Here is a 4,207-nt window from a genome sequence, read left to right as displayed (position 1 = left end):
GCAACCTGGTTATCCTAAAAATATTTGCTACCATTCAGACTTGAACCCCCTGATCTCTTGGTTGCACTATACGTCCCTTGCCACCAAGCCACAAGCTCTTTTGTGTCGTTTCTCCTCCCCAATTAATTATGAACTCTTTCTGCCAACCTCCAGGTGTCTAAAAAAAACCCCACAACTTTAGCTCATGCTGTGACTTGAACCCAACACCACTTCTTACTCCTAACGCCATCAAACCACTGGGCCAAGCGCATTCGTTTTGTCAAATTTCCACCTAACTTATTTATAAAGCCTAAACGCTAGTTTCCCTACTAATCTTATGCGCAATAAAAAAAAAATTCCAAGGCCAAGAGTTGAACCCTAGACCTCCTGCTTACTCCCCACGCCTTTCGCCACTAGGCCACATGCTTTCTTGTGTTAGATTTTACTAGGCCTTATTAATAAGCCTTCCACCTAATGCTAAGGGTTCTTTAGAAAAAAAAATGCAAAATTTTGCTAAAGCCCTAGATCGAACCCAGGACTTTCTCCACACTACCGACCTTTCCTGTAACACCCCGAACCCGAGACCATCACCGGTGTCGGACACGAGGGGTTAACAAGCCAAATCCACATATTTCACCCACCAATTTGACATTTCAGACAGAGGCTGGAAATCTGCGTCCTTGTCACCTTAAAAATCATATCTCGAGTTTCAAAACTCGGAAACTGATTCCGTAAATTTTCCCTGAATTTAGACTCATATATCCATCCATGGATTTATTTCTAGAATTTTTGGTCGGGCCAATTGGTACAGTTTATTAGTTAAAGTCACCCATGTTACAGGGATCGACTGCTCTGACCTTCGCGCGTTACAACTTGAATATCTCTTAACATGTAACTCCTATGACCGTTTCGTTTATTCGACATGAAAGTAGACTCATTAAGGTTCATTTACATAATTTATTCACTATTTAATACCATTTCTACAAATTTTGGTGATTTTTCAAATCCACACCACTGCTGCTGCCAGCATCTGTTTTCAAAGTAACCATTACCTATTTCATGATTTCCACGATTCAAATGGCCCTTTTTGCACACATAGCACAAAGTGTGATTATGATTAACCATTCCAATGGCTAATCCTTTCAAACAATTTCATACCCCATAATTATTATCATACAAACTATTATAGAATCATACTAAAAACGTATATAAGCCATTTTCGCATGGCTATCCAAGCTTACACAAAACCGAATGGTACATGACCTTCAACATTAGGGTAGTCCTATACATGCCATTTCAAAGTTCAACCAAAATTATACCAAAATGGAGGCTTTGATAGTGTAGATGACTTCGACTTTAATGATCCCGAATCCGATTGCTACCGAGCAAAATCTATAAAACAGAGAGCCAAAGCAACGGAGTAAGCATTTTTATGCTTAGTAAGTCTCAAGCAATAAAATCAGCTTTAACCAAAGCATTACATTCACATAGCCAAATGAATCATTTCATTAATACACATTCACATAATCATACTTACTTCACCATCCCAACTCTTATGTTCATACACAAATAACGGCTTCGTTAAGGCCGATAACTCGTTCCATCATAGGAGCGAATATTCATACGCTCTTACTCCTAGCGCAAAAAGCACACGCAACACATACCTTGTTATTGGGAAGTTTCACAAGTGCATTAGCTGAAAATTTTCCAGCAAGCTTATAATTTTCAAATCACATACCTTCTGAGTTTAACCGGATATAGCTACTCGTTCAAACGCCTTGGGACATAGCCGGTTATGGTAACCCGCACAAAGGCCTTCGGACTTAACCCGGATTTCACAATTTGCACAAATGCCTTGGTCTTAGCCCGGATGTAGTCACTAGCACAATTGCCTTTGGGTCTTAACCCGGATGTAATTACCAGCATAAATGTCTTCGGGACTTAGCTCGGATATCATTCAATTGCTCATGCACACATATACATCAATAATCATTTCCCATTCATATTTCATTTTCGTTACTAAGGCTCAAACACAAACATATCACTAGCATAATCGCCTTCGGAATTTAGCCCGGGTATCACTCAAATACTCATACACACATAAATCAATAGTCATTACACATCAATTTTTCATTTCACATAATTCGAGTAGGGTCATTTCTTGAGGACTTACCTCGGATGTTGTCGAACGGCTTTGACGGCTATTCGATCACTTTTTCCTTCCCCTTATCCAATTGTGGCCCTCTAAGCTCTTGAGCTAATTCAAACAAATTCAATTTATTAAAGTCTCGCTTGCTAGCCTTGGTCGAATACACATATCATTGATTCAACATCACATAACTAAGCACTTTAGTCAATTTTCTTTAATTACGCACACATTCGGCCTTAGCTCACAACAAGGTAGCCGATTACCTAAGTCAAGAATAGGCATCATTAAGCTTACCTCTAACCGAATGCATGCACAATAATTCCCCTCATGTGGCCGATTATGCTTAGTCATTCTTGCATAAAATCAAAAATAAATTGCAAGATTTTCACATCATATGTGTACTAGGCGAATGTACATGCAAATTTCACAACATTCTTCAACAAACTTCTTCTTTAAACAACATATTCATCACTTTCTTCATAATCAAAATATCATGTGCAATCATATATACACATATAAGTGCAAGGTCAATTTCAAGGTGTCCATAGCCATCCAAAACACAAATTTTAACTAACATGCAAGAAGCATGAACCATGCTCATGAATGCATCATGGCCGAATACATCACAATCATGCCCTTTCAACTTCAATCATGGTTAAACAAAAAAAACTCAATGTCTTACTTAAAATTGGCACAAAGAAGTTTCAAGAGTAGTCAATCCATCATTGCATGCATCATTAGCAAGCTTCACATTTAGCATGCAATGGCTTTAACACAATAACAACTTTGGCCAAATGCCATTTCCATGGCATAACAAGGATTTGAACCATGGCTAACATGCACATCAAGTTAGCAACCAAAACATGCATGAAACTCCTAACACAACCTCATACATACCTTAATCTTGATGCAAATTTAGCCAAATCTCCTTCTAGATCTCTTCTAAACCAAGCATGAAGCAAAATCCTATCTCATCCCTTAGTATTTTCGGCCAAAAGGAAAGAACAAGGATGAACAATTTTTTCTTGTTTTTCTTTCACTTGCACGGCAATGGGGAAAGGATGAGCTATTTTTTGATTTTTTTGTTTCTCATCCAACATCATTAATTATTTTATCATTTAATTCATCATGCATTAACAAAACATGTTTCAACATGTTTTCTTTGCCCATAAACCATGTCATGGCGGCCACTAGCTTGTTTTGGGGAAATTTGACATGCAAGTGCATAGTTTTGCATGCATGTTTTAATTAGTCATCACACATTTCCCTATCGTACTTTCAAAGTTCACTACTAAGTCCCTTCTAGTGAAATTCACCTTTATAACACTAAATCAATCATCAAAAATGTCACACATGAGCACACACATATTATAGGCATCAAAATAAATTTTAAATTATTTTTATGCCTCGGTTTTGTGGTCCCGAAACCACATCCCGACTAGGGTCAATTTTGGGCTGTGACAACTCTCCCCCACTTAAGAAATTTTCGTCCCCGAAAATCTTACCGGTAAATAGGGTTGGGTATCGCTCTTTCATAGAGTTCTCGGTTTCCCAAGTAGCTTCTTCTATCCCGTGTTTGAGCCATAACACTTTCACTAGCGGAACCCGCTTGTTTCGCAACACTTTCACTTCACGTGCCAAGATACGAATCGGTTCTTCCTCATAACTCATATTGGCTTGAATTTCAACTTCTGATGGATCAATCACATGCGATGGATCAGATCTATAGCGTCGAAGCATTGAAACATGGAAGACATTGTGAATCTTTTCGAGTTCAGGGGGCAAAATCAAACGATACGCAACTGGGCCAACTCGTTCGGAGATTTCGTACGGCCCAATGAATCTCGAGCTCAACTTGCCCTTACGGCCGAATCGAGTATCTTTTCCACAAATAAACTTTAAGAAACACTTTATCTCCCACGGTACTCAATGTCCTTTCGTTTCAAATCCGTATGACTTCGATGATCGGAGGCTATTTTCGGACTTTCACGGATTACTTTTACTTTCTGTTCAGCATCTTTAATCAAATCCACTCAAAATTTTGTTTTACCGAGCTCGGTCCAAAACAATGGTGTACGG

General features: G+C 38.6%; 1 long non-coding RNA gene across 1 annotated transcript; it reads right to left on the bottom strand.

Moving 5' to 3' along the window:
- Nucleotides 1-1,012: 1,012 nt before the first annotated feature.
- LOC128295223 (uncharacterized) lies at nucleotides 1,013-2,253 on the bottom strand. Its single transcript, XR_008285564.1, has 2 exons — nucleotides 2,153-2,253; nucleotides 1,013-1,371 (listed from the first exon to the last, which is right to left on the bottom strand). It is a non-coding gene; the product is annotated as an uncharacterized LOC128295223 (long non-coding RNA).
- Between the last annotated feature and the right edge of the window lie 1,954 nt (nucleotides 2,254-4,207).

The sequence above is a fragment of the Gossypium arboreum genome, chromosome 7, assembly GCF_025698485.1.
Source record: "Gossypium arboreum isolate Shixiya-1 chromosome 7, ASM2569848v2, whole genome shotgun sequence".
NCBI classification, from domain to species: domain Eukaryota; kingdom Viridiplantae; phylum Streptophyta; class Magnoliopsida; order Malvales; family Malvaceae; genus Gossypium; species Gossypium arboreum.
This window is presented reverse-complemented; position numbering and strand designations above follow the sequence as displayed.